The 15,962-nt window shown below is 35.8% G+C and overlaps 1 protein-coding gene across 7 annotated transcripts in view; it reads left to right on the forward strand.

Annotated features, from left to right (window-relative positions):
• Positions 1-15,962, forward strand: part of LOC150104865 (uncharacterized) — a 184,153-nt gene that overhangs the window by 53,898 nt on the left and 114,293 nt on the right. The window contains exon 1 of one of the 7 annotated variants that reach the window (XM_090396024.1): positions 6,973-7,206. The exons of 4 other annotated variants lie outside the window; for them this stretch is intronic. The gene's annotated coding sequence lies outside the window, so the exon portion shown is untranslated. Of the gene's footprint in view, positions 1-6,972; positions 7,207-13,000; positions 13,033-15,962 lie in introns of those variants that run through there. 2 more of the 7 variants (XM_090396026.1, XM_090396028.1) reach the window with 2 other exon arrangements.

The following is a 15,962-nucleotide window of genomic DNA, read 5'->3' on the forward strand; positions in this document are numbered from 1 at the left end:
ATACCAACAGCTTTGAATTGTAAATTCGCATATTTCTATGGACCCTTGACTGTGTTATTTGGTTGAAGATAACATAGTGAAGGCCTGTTTGTATTTATTTTAAAACTGTTTTTATAGTCACATATTTTGTAAATGTGAGACAAACTCGCATTATTTATAATTTGTCACACTTATTTATTTATTTTTTTTTAATTTTAATATTCTGATCTTTGAACCAGTGCGACCATATATATGTTATGGGCCAAGCGGCTAATAGTTCATTATTCATAATGCCTGATCATTATAAATAATGACTAAAACGGCCGCTCAGTCTGATAAATATTGATTTATTTATTAAATAAATCAATATTTAATTGATTTATTTATTAAATAAATCAATATTTAATTGATTTATTTATTAAATAAATCAATATTTAATTGATTTATTTAATAAATAAACCAGACATTATGAATAAAGCTACATTCCCTTTGGGCAAATTGATTTTCAAAAAAAAAAATAAAATTCCTAACCTAAATTATGATCATCTCCCTTGTAATATTTTTTAAATTTCGTACTTTATTCTTTTTCCATGCTGTTTCTGCAGCCATGACCAATAGCGATATGGGCACCGTGCAATATCTGAAATATTTCTTCAGTGTGAACGTAATATTTAATTAAATTGCATATTACAATACCCGTATATGATGTTTATATATTATGGACCAAGTCAGTTTGGTTTTTGACTCTCACTTTTTTTTATCATTGTCAAATACGCTGATTTTGTAAAAATTTGAGTGACCTGGGCAAAGTTCCCTTCGTCTCCCGACAAAAAGAAATCCGAAGAATCTTTCCTCCTCCCCCCAATCCCTACCGCTTCTGATACTGCCAAAATGGTATCATTATTATCACCAGATGATAGCAGTATTCATATTGACCTGTCAATGTGATAAATAACAAAAAAAAACAAAAAAAAAAACGTGAAATTTATTAGTGCCGGATTTGGTCATTATTCATAATGGCCGGGTATTATAAATGCCCGTATTAATCATTTAGTCCATCACACACACGTAAAAAAGAAAAAATGTTGCTGTGAATAATGTGATGGTGGATCGTGTGGTAAAGAGAACCTACTATGAATCCTTGGAGGTGTCATATAATAATGCTATTACATGACACCTCCACGCTTGCATATACACACTACTGCTTATAGAAATCTAGCAAAATTCTGAATTTTTGATTAAAAAAAAAAAAAAAAACTTGCACCCGAACTTAAACCGACATGAAATATTGAATTGCAGATATTTGTTGCGAGCTCCACCTGTTCCTAACTTTATTTGTAATTATATGTATCTCAAGCTCACACAGGAGACATTGTAAAACTCGTAATTCATCAGCGCTGTGTGGGAGCAAGTGTAATACAAGAAAAGCTTATTTTGTTTCGGATTTAAGTTTTTTTTCTTTATCTACATAAATACAATTACTCTTCATTCCTTTCTTGCACGAAGACAGCAGAAACATTCCTCTGGGGAACTCGAGGTTGTCATCTCTAAATATAGGCAACCGACCTGAGAACACACGCATTATATAATATACTGTGTTCAAACAGACGTTCGTTCAATAGCTTCAGTTGCTTCAACCGTAATTCCAATATAGCCCGTCACCTATCTTTCTTCCAACCAAATGTGTAGTCTAGTTTGGAAGTTGCATTAGATTAAAAAAAAATTATTTAAAAAAACTATTAAGAAATGAATAAGTAATATTAATTTATTTTCATTTCAACAGTATCGTTCAGAGACATGACTAAAGACACGATAAAACTACATCTGATTAGTGTCACGCGTGCAGCACACCTGTCTCTTTCACGCGCAGCTGAGCCCTGTATTGTAAACATGTTACACTTTTAAATGTGGCGTTATTGTTTCGTTAATTGTCTTTGTGATGATTATCGTGATCAGATAAATATTCAAGTGTTATACGTCGTTACGTATGTGGAAGTAAAATATTTCATTAAAAGTCTGGAAAATTGCGAAATTACCAGAAAAAGCACTTCCAGAAGAGCTCGAGGTTATTTATGCAGTGGTATTAAACAGTACCAAGAAAACCATAAAGTGTTCATTAGAGAGCAGTGGTCCTTTCAGAATAAGAAGCAACCGATCGTTAATGTTATTGTTGAACCAAAGCATCAATTTGCCAACTTTAAGATTACGAAGTTATTCACAAATTCAAAACTTACGACAGGCGGTGTAAAGTTAGTTACAAATGAAGCCAATACTTTAGAGACTGGGATTATGAAATCGTCCATAAATTGTTGGATATCTCGGCTACCTTGAAGGTCACAAAGCGACACGTTATGAATTCCTGATCTACCATCATGAAAGCCTGTTCCTCCTTCCCCCTCTAAAGTCACACAATGGGATTCTTAAAGCGACATTTCAGCTTGTCTGTTAAGAGGTTTCACCTTTGACTCTGTACTGGTGTTCAAAACCTAAGGGCGAACACTATTTATGAAGATTACAAAAGCAATTGTAATCTTCTGGCAATTTGCATAACTTATTTCGAGTAGAAAGTGGGTACACATCCAAATTTTCGAATCGCTCTCAAACGAGTAAAGTGGTAGCAGACAAAAGGCAGCGATAAGCAAAATCTGTTTGATGGAGGCTCTTTTCGTGAAGGAATAAAGTTTCAAATTTAGATGTCTTGTAATGTCTCAAAGAAATCATCTAGATTTCATGCGGTGAAGAATTATCGCGAAGCTTAAAGAAGTCCGCAGAAATTACTGATATTGCCAGAGTTTGGAATCTCACATAACGTGGTATCCAGGCTCTGGGCATCGTTTCAAACAACGGAATATGTTCCAGACGTTTGCTAAGAGGTCGTCCTTGCTCCTACCACGGAGCATGAAGACTGATTTTTGGTTATAACAGCAAAAGTAAGCGATGCCCCACAGCAGGTCAGCTTGTATGTCGGCTCCATTCAAACACTAGGTATGCGAATATCTCGATAAACTGTAGTAAGACATCTGCGACAAGTAAGCCTATACTCCAAAGGCCTGTAGTTTGCGTCACTTTATCCACAGCTCATCGTATAGCACGTTTTCAGTGGTGTTTTATCCAAAAAAATATGGACAAGACACCAAATGGACTAATGTACTCCTTACAGATGAGTCGTTTTAGTGTTTCCTCCGATTCTAGACGACAGTACCACTGTCGACTAGAATCGAATGGTAAGCAGTACCACTTGATCTGGCGTAAACGTGGTACTGCTTAACATCGCGAAAATGTTTTTGAAAGGAATAAATACGGAAGCACTCGTGCCATGGTGTGAGGAGGCATTATGTTTAATGGATGCACCGCGCTACAAGTGCTGGAAAAAGGGACTATGACTATTGCAATGAAGTCCTTCAACGTCATGTTCGATTGTCCCTTGCTACTGTAGGCGAAGAATTCATTTTTATGGATGACAGTGCCACACCACGTCGTCCACGAGTAGTGAAGATGCTATTGGAGACAGAGGATTTTAATCGAATCAAGTGGCCAGCACCCTCCCCCATAGAACGCGTTGAGGACGTAATGAGCAGACGCGTTGCTGTTCGAAATTCTCCCTCCAAAAAACAGAGCTTTATCTTTGCTATGAATTAGGAGTGGATCAGTTTGCTGCGGGAACTACTGACTCACTTGGTGCTAAGCATGATACGACGTTGGAAGAGCTGTATCGCAGTTCAGGGTGGACATGTTCCATACTGAAATGTCTGTCCGCATAATTTGCTGTAAGCACCGTACATTACATTAATTTCTTAACTACGTCCTTAGAAAATTTGTGACTTTTACGAAAAAGGTATTTCAGTTTAATTTATATCTAATTTATAACACGTTTGTGTAATATAATTTATTAGTAAGGTGGCAATAAATTTCTGTTCACATTTGGCTGTAGTCATGGAAAATTTTTCATATATGCAGGTAAAAATGTAGTTGGTCCTTAGCTTTTGGATCAGCAGTGTAGTTATGGAACACATTCCAAATGAGTCCACTTCAACGAAGCTGAAGTGGAACCTTTTTATTGAAGTGTCTACGTTTTTTGATAAATATATTTTATAGATGGATTAATAAGATTAAAAACTTTTCATAAAGTATATTTAATCGGAAAAATTATCAATTTTTTTATTAATTTTCAAGATATCTTGTATGTTGTGGAAAAATATCAAGTTCTTGCATTAACTTTCATAGTAATCTAAAAATTTCCTTTTTGTTTGTTATCCACCTCTTTGCGTTTTCTCATCCACTGTCAGAAACTGTTGCACTTCAGATTATACCCTACTGCCCCCGAATCATACCAGTCTACCACTAGGGGTCATTTCATGAATGGAGCGTCAGTATGTCATTTACAAACAATCGATCTTAACGTGTTCTCTACAGACTTTGACGATGTTTAGCCATAGGCTTGTTGCGAATGCAGTGAATATTCATACGAGGCAACATCCCAGCTGTCCAACGGAAAAGAGCCGCGCAACGAATAAAGACGAACCCGAACTCTTGTTCCATATTTCTTTAGCTTCATAAGCTAAAATTAGGAAGAATTTTTGACCAGTAGTGTGTGTGCGCGCGCGTGTGCAAGGTCACGTTATTGAAGAAGGACACGGGGGAAAAGGGTTATTTTACGTCATCAGCAGTATACGCTGGAGAATTGCACGGGAAGTATACCCAGACGGCATCTCTCATCACAAAAGAAGATGGCTGCTATTGTTCTGTTATCTCTTCAGCCTCTAACGATTCTGTTCCGTTGCATGTGAAATAAACGGTTCACTGGCCTTCATCCACTTGAATGGAAGCATTTCGATTTCCTTTTTTTTTTGACTTCCTCGAGACTTTCCTGTGCTGTCCATTCGATGACGGATTATAAGGCAGAAAATTGTGAAGGAAATTTTAAAGCTCTCATTTAAAGTGACAGCTTCATTGGGAGTTCCTGTAGACAGTGTTCCGTGCTGTCTGTTAACGCATGAATTAATTGCGATAAAAGACAATTTTTTTTTTCCTCTTCCCAAAAACCTTATTAGAATTTAAATTAAGAGTTTGGTCTTGTGATTCATAATTGGATGACCTTAGGCTCGAACGATCGTGTTTCGTATGTAGTATAGTGAGTGTTCAATTTGGTTGCATAATGTGGATAAAGTGCTTTATAATCGCAGAAAATTATTCCGTCCAAATGTGTATACCGTATACATAATGCAATAGGTAATTACGTCACATTAGGCTTAGCAATTGAAGACTTTTGCTGTCATTAGCCGTTGCTAATAGGTGTACTTAACCACTTTGAATGCTATGAACCAGATCGCACGTCTCCTTTCCACTACACTGTCATCATCATTCCCACTTTGTGTCCTTTTTTATGTGTTCGGATTTTACAACTATCATTTAATATTTTTTCAGTTCCGTGTATTTTTGCGTTCCGACAAAGAAATGTCTGAGTTTATATCTGCAATGAAAACACTGCAGCCGATAACACAGGAAATGCAGACTGCCATAAACTTGTGACGTTTTACCGCACATTTGGTCATCCGATTCATCAGTAATTCGGAATTGCTCCAAAAAAATACAAAAACAAAAAAACTTTGGCATCCTGACATACTAAATAATTGTTTATTGCCGAGTATTCATTTATATATCCCACTCCATATACATTATCCGTCCAACATCAATCAACACTGAAAAACAAACAAAAGAACGATGTACTGCTATACGATGCTGATGAACGCTAAGAACTGCAGTGCAGGATTTTAACCATACTAGCTCACCGGGCTGCCAAGAAAATCGTTTTGTGGAAAAAAAAGAAGACGCTCAGATCTCATATCCTTGCCAAGAAATGACAAAGGAAGGCACATTCGAAGAGAAGAGGAATGTAACACGATATATTTTGCTGCAAGACATGAAAGCCTCGACTAGTGCGTAGGAAAGCTGCAAAATCGGGAGAATGTACAAGAAATGATAGTTTTTTCCCCAACTGGAGACCATTAGTTGGTCTTCAGATGATGGATAGCGTCTAAATGGAGTAAGAAGAAACATATTAAACAGTAATCATCCAAAGTGCCGGTTCAACAAGGCTAGTGAAACAGAAAAGATCGGTTATATGCCATATTTTTATGTAAACATCTATGATAGAAGGGCCTTTAATACGTTTATACGCTGCTAGAGAGAAAGCTCCTATTTTTAGTTACCATTAATAAATTCAGTATTTTAAAACATGATGTAAGCTAAAGTTACTCATGAAAAAGTTTATACTTGTAACAATTGGCATTTTTCTTTTGGCTCTTAAGCAAAAAAAAACAAAAAAGATCGTTGTCGTCTGCTCCAAAATAAACTCACGGTTTCTCGCGCAGAACGTGGTAAAGCGTTAGTTTTATTAAAAAGAACTAACAACGTTATTATTAATCATTTTAGATATTTTATTTTCATCAGTCGACTTTCGTATTATAAATATATTGTACTTCCAACCAAAAACCAATCGTATTATGTTTGAGCTGCGTCTGCATGCTTCTATTTCTGTGTATATCACTCCTTCTCAAGGAAAAGGAAGACGACTCTATTTTAAGACATTGCATTAAAAAAAAAAATCAGTCTTCTAAGAAATCTTTCGGTCATTTTTTTTTTGTTTGTTGTTTAAAGGGAAGAAGGAAACTTACAACGCATCCCTATACTGTTTCGACTGCTTATTATAGACGGTTGACTTAGTTCAAAACAAATTGTTTTAAAATAAAATTCCCTATAAATACAAAGGAAGCTATTTGTCTTCACACGGTATCGAAGCTTTTATGACAAGAAATGAAACAGAAAATTTTTAATCAATCCCCTACTTGATATCGTCTTTTACTGCATTTCAAAGTCGGCAAGGCATCTGCTATGGTTGCTAAGGAGCGAATGACGTAATGCGCGCGCAATGCGCTGGATAACCGAACCGAGACAGAGCTTCGAAGGCTCTTTTCGCTGGTCCTATGCAACGTGCATTAGTATAGATGGACATCGTGGAACGCATACTCTCTCACTTTCTATCTATCCGTCTATTTCGTGTCTAAACTCCATACTGGTGCACAGTTCAGGTAGAGCATTTTTTTTCTCCCACCGACATTCAAATCGCTTATTAATAAAGCGTCATGGCGGATGAGTCTCAACCGTTTTCCAACTGGGATAAATTCACAGCTATGCTAATTGGATCCTCGGGGATTTTACTGAGGTGAGGTAGGAAATTTTTTTTTTTTATGCTTTTAACTTTAGGGAAAAAAACAACATACGAACTTGTCCAAAGTAGGTAATAAAATATTGGGTGGTCTGGTTTGTGTTTTTCTTTGTAAATTTCTTTTACTGTGTTAGGTCTATTTATAGTAGGCCACATGTCACCAAAGATGGATGACTCAGTCATTCATCTGCACTTTACTTTCACGATGTTTTTCTCTTTAGCTGTTTACTATTGATGTTTTTATCGTTTCATATGATAATAACGAACACATTTTTATTGCTAATGCTGTTACTAAACACACTAAAATGATCAATTTATTTTTTTCTTTTATTGAACTTTGTACCGTTTACGGATATACTTTCATTACCAATTTCTTCGGTAAATCATTCCGTATCCAGGTGTATATATTTCTATGCTTCCTAACTTCGGGTTGCCATGACTATTTGGCATCCATATTACGTCTCGTTCTATCAACCACCTGTCGGAGATGCACTCCAGCTGAATGCATTTTAAAAATCCATCTAGTTTTGGCGTTTTATGCGTAGTATTCGAATATTTACAGCGGTCAGCTGCGCTTATAAATACTTTTATTAGTACTTATATAAAATATGCTAGTAATGATACCAAATCGGATTGCAAGAGAACGTATGATATTACGGGACTTTATGGTTCGTCGTAATGTGTATTTAATGATGCACTAGGTAGTGTTAGACTACGAAAAATATCCCGACGGATAGATGACATCGTGTGTGAGACAGACAGAGAGCGAGAGAGACTTATATGGCTTATCTGTTGTGGGTAAGGAGGAGAAGGAAAAAAAAAAAAACTTAAGTCGACTGTGTCAGTTCTGATGGGACTGGTTTGTAACCAAACCGAGAGAATCTATGAATAAATTACCTGGTCAGATATTGACACCTATGATGAAGGGGACCCGCGCCCACCCACAGCCTTGACGATGATGTAACATTTATTAGCAGACATAATATTACATTATTAAACTATTCTGCCCACACTAAAAAAAAACCTCTGTTAATATCAATTAAAAGTCGTACCTGATAGTGCAAAGACAGGAATGCTATGTGCGTGTTACCGCATTAACAACAGGCATCCTTATTGAAGACCGTCTGCTGTTCATTTGAAGACTGGATCCAAGCAGTGCTTTATTTCTAAAATTGCATCTGTTACAGTGCTTCAGTTCATTAATGAGGAAGATTTAGTTGTGACCCAAAACAACATCATACTTATATTTATTCTTAACAGAATTTTATGCGAATTGAAGTTTCGTGATCTTCATATCTCAAAATCAGTGCATACGCCAAGTAGTGTAATCAGATCAAAACTATTAAATTTCTTTCTAGAATGCAAGTTTTGTACTGAAGAATAAAATAAGCATTTTTGAACTCGGTCAGGGAGACTTAGCATACGACATTATCATTTGATGTACTGTTAAATTAAGCAAACCAAAAATAATAATAATTAGTCTTCAGGAAAGTGAGGGACACTTTAAAAGGGCAAATCAATTCGAAATGCGTAAATATTCGAAGATTACTCATTATGAAGCAGCATCGAATCAGACTGTAGACTTTTCATTCGAAGATGGAGAAGAAAGGGATATTTTAAGAACAGAGGAGAGAAGAGCACATTTATAGTTTCTCTTCCTTTAATTTTCAGTGACCCCCGAACTGTAAATATCGAGGAAAAAAAATATTTTGCTAACAAATCATGCTGGTTTGCATTAAAAAAAAAAAACACACGAAGTTCAGAGCAAGTTTAAAACCTATTCGTATGACTCGAGACGCCAAAAATCAGTGAGGGCGTCAAAAATGTTCTGCTTAGTTCTCGACTTACGACGGCCATCCCATGGACCAGGGTATTACGGCTGCCGTCAAAGCATATTATACTTCTGATCAGACTATTTCTTGCTGCTGATGGTGAGAAAATCCTCACACTTTTGAAAAGAATATATCTTGCATTGTACAAATAATGTAGATGCAGCATGGAGTGGGGGTGACAGCAGAGTGTATGAGAGGAGTTTGTAAGAAGTTTTTGAAAGTATGTTCATACGCTGACAGGATTCCACGTAAATAAAGAACAAGCGTTACAAGAGATTGAGAAGACGGTGCAGCTAGCTGAAGAGTTGGATAATGAAGATTGAGTAGCTGGTGGAAGAAGATTTCTCAAATGTGAAGACCTTTACAGAACTAGAAGCACAGAGGGTTGCCGAAGAAGAGAAAAATATTAGAACTAGAAGCTGAGCCTAAGTTTACAGTGAAAAAAAAAATTGACAGAGGCAAGTTTGGCAAAAAAAAAAAAAAAAAAAAAAAAAAAATTGAAATGGGTCTCAACATGGAGATATTAGTAGAGTAGATAGAATTATGCAAATCGCGATTACTTTGCTACAGAGAAGTTGATGCAGAAAAGACAAATTGTTCAGATTAATTGGGAAGCAATGTACTCATTTTAAAGAAGTCCATTCTCGTCACCTAACCTCGTGAAGATCATCCTAGACCTTCAACTTGTGCATCTGGTGAACCATCTGCTTTGTTGCAATTGTTGATTTTGAAAAATTTGTCGGTGACCCCCTTCCCTTCCCCCGATGAATCGTCCATTGAATAAAGCAATAGCAGTCTTTAGAGAATTACTCTTGTTCCAAGTGTTTCCAGCTGATTATTGCACTGAATGAGTGTAGAGGAACCTCATATTTCATTTATTTTAGTGCAGTAGGGTACTGTATATGATAATTTGTACATTATTTCGTTAGAAATAAAGATTAAAATATATGAAAAACTGAAACTTACATTTTAGGATTCAGGCATATGTTCATTGTAACCAGATCGTTATGGTTATACAATAATCTTACGATCAGATCGTTTGGAAACGGAAAACCACGTCGCAAGTCGAGGACCGACTGTATTTCAGCATTTGTCGGAATTTTGAGTAATTTGCAGATTGGATTTTTTTTTTTTTCCCGAAGCCATTTATTCGCGCTTGACGTTTTTATCATAATTTTTTCATGCTTCTAATGAATTTTTTTTTTTTTTACTTTTTTGGGGGGGGGGGGGCAGATGGAGTGTTTAACATTACTTTCAGGTTCTGACTTCTGAACTAAGTAGAATTATTTGCACTACCTTCACTTACGATTAAGTCAAAAAAAAAAAAAAAAAAAAAAGGTGACTGGTCGTAGTTTTAGATTTTTGCTTTGAACCAATTGTTGGTCTCAAAAAAAAGAAGAAAAAAAATTATAGCTTCGGCCTTTTCTTCTATTACCATCATTCTTCTTAAATGAATAAATAATAAATCATTTGATTATATATGGCCCATTGTTGGACGCGAAGAATAACTGGTGAGTTAAATGCAATTTTATCAACGATCTATTCTGAGCCGGGGATGTTTCGAGTTATATTTGGTAGCTCGGCGTAAGAATTATTTGAATCACGAACTCATTTTATTCATGTCACGCTTGCTTGCTTGACTAAAAATCGAACTGCTAGTAAATACTATTTCGGGTAGCAGCAAAAAAAAAAAAAAAAAAAAAAAATCAGTCCATTTTATTATGTTAAAGCGTTTTCTTAAACCGAGAGTTAAGTTCCTGTTGTAAAGAAAATTTTAAATAGTGTATACTCCTGTTGTACGTGGGTATTGTATTTTTAACTGAGGAGTCTCGTTTCTGTTGATAATCTTTTATTTACATGGCTTATCTTGCATTTGCAGGCTATGTTGTTAAACACGTGAAAGGAAGACCACCCCCGCATTAATTAGGGACCGGATATTGCAATATGTTTATGAGTGAGCGATCTCTTCCTGCTTTGTACTTATTCAAGTATGGTTACAGGCTTACGGGCTACAAGTATGGTTCCCTTTAATTACATGCAATTAACAAGCGAGTCATTCATTAGGACTTACGTTTAGATTTGATTTTACATTTGTAACCGAAAAGATCGTTACGCTGGTAGTGGAAACGCGTAAATTCAATTTTTAATCAAATTCGATTTATATAAATATCAAATGTTCATTTTTAATTAGTTTGGACGCCCTTCACGAAGTTGATAATAGAGCCCCCCCCACCCCAACAAAAAAAAATGTTATTCTAATGCACTTGTTTAATGGGTGTAGTCAAATTGCAATAAAGGAACATTATCAAAACGCTCGCTTTAATATTTAGGCTAAGTGGCTGCGCTGCCTTTTGATTCCTGTTTTCGTGATCGTATCATTAAATCGAGTACACTTGGTGTAGACGAGTGTCTATGAGTAGTTAGACTTCTAAATCGCTAATTACTCTCCCGATTATATATAGCTCAGGGCAGGTCTCCAATTCACTAATTATATCCTTTCCGTATTGTGAGCGTTTTATTGCAAAATTATGGAAGCAGTCACGAAAGAATTGCTAGTTAAAGAATACAGTTTGTGAAAAACGTTAATTTTCAACTCTTGTATTTGAAAATGAGCAGCCATCTTGGATGGTGTGACGTAAGTATGAAAACTACATTTCTCAGCTGTGTAGAAAAAAATGAATAAACATTTTGTAATTTTAGTTATTAACTAAATTTTAATTACGTTTTTCTCTGGTGAATCATCTCATTTGAGCGATGTGAAAAATTTAGAATCATTACTGCGTTAACCTTGGTGTTTCTAAATTATTGAATCACGTGTTTCGTATGTTTATATCAGACCGCGCGAAGTAATTGTTTATCTTTTAGCGGAAAATTTTGAGCTCGTAACAATTAACTGTTGACAGTGAAGAGAGACAATTTAGCGTTAGCCTACTGATGCTGACAGCCTTTGTCATCGTAGGGTCCTAATTATTAAGAGCGGAAAAGCATTTGCAAATAATTCTAGAGAGGAAATTAATGTAGCGAACTACAATGTGATCTGAGAATTATTTCTTTTTTTTTCCCCCTTCTATAACTGAATTATTTTTAGGTAACTTAGTGACTAGCAGTATGAGAGCTTATTTATTATTATTATTATTTTTTTTTTAAATTTCCAATTGACCTAAAACTAGATTTTTCCCATCCAGAGGTCGCTACTGTACTTTTCTATATCAGGTTTGTTTTCTGCAGATGCTCGACAAAGCTCAAATGTAATTGAATAAGATTCAGAAAAATACCAACGTGTCAGTTGGTATTTTTAGCCACGGAAGTTTAGCAAGTCACTTTATATAAATTATTTATACTGCTTGTGTTTTTCAATTATAAATCCAATGAGAATTCAAGTCAGTTAATTATGGATCGTTATATGCAAATATCGTCTTTTTCATGCTCTTCACGAGAAGCTTCGCAAGATGAGTTGAGATAAAGACAATAAGTTTGGACGTACGACGAGTTTGTCTTGAATTTGGATTTACAAGTATGCGAGTGAAAAATAAAGACTGTGGCATATTTTGCCAGGTGATGTTATCCTCATAGTGACACGCAAACTAAAACGACATCTGGGAAACGCATAGGGAGGAAAAATATAAGAAGGCCTACGTCATTTTTCCAACGTCATAAAAACGATCTTTTAAGACGAGGATATTCAGCAAAGCTGTTGGTATCTGAGAGCCATGAGGATGTTATTGGACGTGAGCTGTCGTCATTCGGTACACGAAATCTTGCACTATAGAAACTTTTGCTATTGATGTCAGAGGCTAGCCATATGAGTTGCCGATATCGAAGAGATGCCGGTAGGCCTTCGTATGGGCTAATTTTGAAATATTTTCCTAGTTGTTTTTCTTCGTTGTTATTCCTTCTCGTATGGAGGTCAACAAACATGAAAAATACTTCCAAGTATACGGTAAAGCGAAGGGTTATTTTAGATTGAGTTCGAGTAATGCTAATTTCTTTGTACGCGTAAGTAGCATCAAATCTTTAAACATGCCGAGATATTTTTTTTTGTAATTACTATGACCTTACCATTTTTTGTCATTAACATATCAAAATTATCCTTTTCTTCAGCATCCCAAAAAACTGGATTTTCTCTTGCATTCCTAATATTAATTGTTCAGAGGTAAACAAATCCATCCAACCATGAATTTCTTTCAGGCGATGCTAAGAGATCCATAAAAATCCTTGACCTAATACAGAAGAGTAATTATGTTGATTAATGGCTCAACTGTAATTTACTTAAACTCTTTCAACGCAGATATTCTGTTTCTACAAATATGTCCATGGTGACAATTAGCGTAGCTAATGCCCATCATAAAAACACATACAGCGAATATTTAACATTTCTTCGCAATTCGATTCCCAGAACAAATTTTTTGCTTCCTCTTCAATCATTTCCTTCAGAACTACCCTTTGGAACTCTGTCTTAAATATTTCCCAAGTATCTTTTGCATGGTTTCAAACCTAACGTTAACTTTTTCTTTTCAACTTTTCTGTTCATCTCTATACCTACCATTAAAAAGATATCATTCCAGGAAGTGTCCACTGCTTCTTGAAAGAGAAAATTTAGTTCGGTTTCTATGGCTATGGTATTTCCGTTGTAATGACTAGTACAATAGATCTCCAACCTGAACAGCAACTCCAACTGCTGATTCACGCCGCTCTTGGTCCTAAGATGTAAAGTCACTGGCGATACAAACATTTATAACATCCAACTTCTGCTCTTTCATTCACACAATCCGCTGAGCAGATGGAGTTCGAGCACTGTTCTTGTACGAGGGGGTACATCTCAGAGCTATCTCTGTTTTTATTTTCGAGTCTAATCCAGATTTTCCGAAGCCGGAAGGAGAGAAAGCTTATTTAACCTTCGTGGTAAAAACATTTTAGCTGAATATAAAAAGCTGAACTTTGAATTTGCCAGATGTCTTTTTTTTTTTTACTACCTTTACAATATATTTTTGTAATTGAGAATCACGCCGATGTATAAAGTGTATATATCTGCATCATTATGCTACATTTCAGTTTTTAGATGAAAGGCTCACAGTTAGGAATGTGAGCCTTTCATCTAAAAATATGACTAATCCGGTCTCCTGATGATTATTTTTTTCTTCGCCCTGTAATCTATCATCTGGAAAAAAAACAGCAATGAGTTTTTTAACAATCTCACCACTATCCTCTACCTTCCTCCCAAGCTATTCTGACCTGCTATATGCATCGTCTCCAAATGGGGAACAGAAATCTGCCGTTCAAAGGCATTCTCAAATATCCATATCGCTGTGGGATTCGAACTCAGTTCTATACGTTGGCGAGGGGGTGTCTATTTACTTTGTTAACCAAGTCCTCAATCCCAACGAATGACTTAGATCATCTGAATGTTCACTCATTCAAAACCGCTTGAATGTCATCCTCGGCACAATTTATCAAAGTTGTTTTGGCATTATGGCAAAAGCAATGAAAGCTAATGTGCGTGTCAGTGTATTGTCTTAATCGCATCCGTTCTTCTGAACGACTTGCTTGTTTTACGCAGAATACAAAACCCGAATTACCAGGAGGAACATCAGAAAGAAAACAACTAATGGACAACGCAACCGGTTTTTTTTTTTTTTGTCCATCGCTAGTTCTTCTAGTCCCACATCACAGAATATAATAACTTGACCACTTGCTTACCTCTAATGATATTTAATATCAGACACAGATATTCTGACTTAATCATTTCAGGCCTTCTTGAATGTCAATCGAAAAATCATAATCTGAAGTGCGTGTTATCATGAAATATTACCATTTGAAAAGCTTGAAGAGACGCACGCAACAGACATTCAATGTATTTATTCGTTTAAGTGGCGTGCTGAAACAATACACGGCTTCAAGTGGATATGCTGATAAGTTAAACTCTCCACGATCACCTATTTCGGATGAATCGACTCATCAATAGGGTAAATGTATTTGCATTTGAGTCTATTGACACAGCTATACTACAGGGCAAGCATGCGATCTGAGCTGTTTCGAACATTGTTTACAAAATCCTAACCGGTACAAAAATACATCTTTTCCGTTTGATACCTTTAATGCAGTTCAATGAACTCTCGTGTATTTCGCCCTGAATTGAACAATGAAATTTTTTACCGGATGAGAATGAAGGTTGTTTTCTTTTCTGTTTTTGTTTTTCTTGTCTTGTATGCTGTTCTTACTTCCTACTGTTGCTACAACAAAGTTTTGTACAGAGGTGTTGTGTTTCAGCAATTTGAGATTGATTTGGATGGTTTCAAGATACCGGCTACTCCATCTATAAAATGGGCGAGTTCTGGCAGTGCAGAAAAGTCCTCTTTTCGTAAATCACCGTGTTGAATTAACGTAAACTGCATTTCGTCGCTTTCGACAGAATATTCCGAGTAAATGGCTTGCTCGTTATTCCCATAACTGTTAGAGGATTACGCCAAATGACATTGCTACATTATTATTGTTGCTACCTAATGGACCATCTTGATTACTGTTGAAACTGAGCTATAGAACATTCGTTTTAATTTGCCGAAGAGAAACAAAACAAAAAAATCGATTATCTCCACATATTTACCTGCCAAACCAACAACAACATTTTATTCAGTGGGAAAAAATTGAACTCCACAAGTATACCAAAAAAAAAAAAAAAACTATTAGCATTTTTGAATGTCATTTAGTTTTTTGCAAATACTTCGTTGAAACTGCATGCGTTGACAACGATTTAAAAAAAAAACTTACTGGAGACAAAGTCAGTACTCTCAACAACAATGGCACGATTATTATTATTTCGGAAACATTCTTGGAGATTACTGAACTGGAAGAGAGAGGGTTGGGACTAAATTTGCACCTCCCTTTTCCAATTTCTGCTAATTTAAAGTAAAGTACTACTTCATTCAGAG

Source organism: Typopeltis vanoorti, chromosome 7, assembly GCF_054136105.1.
Source record: "Typopeltis vanoorti isolate ZY-2024b chromosome 7, IOZ_Tvanoo_1.0, whole genome shotgun sequence".
Lineage (NCBI taxonomy): Eukaryota > Metazoa > Arthropoda > Arachnida > Uropygi > Thelyphonidae > Typopeltis > Typopeltis vanoorti.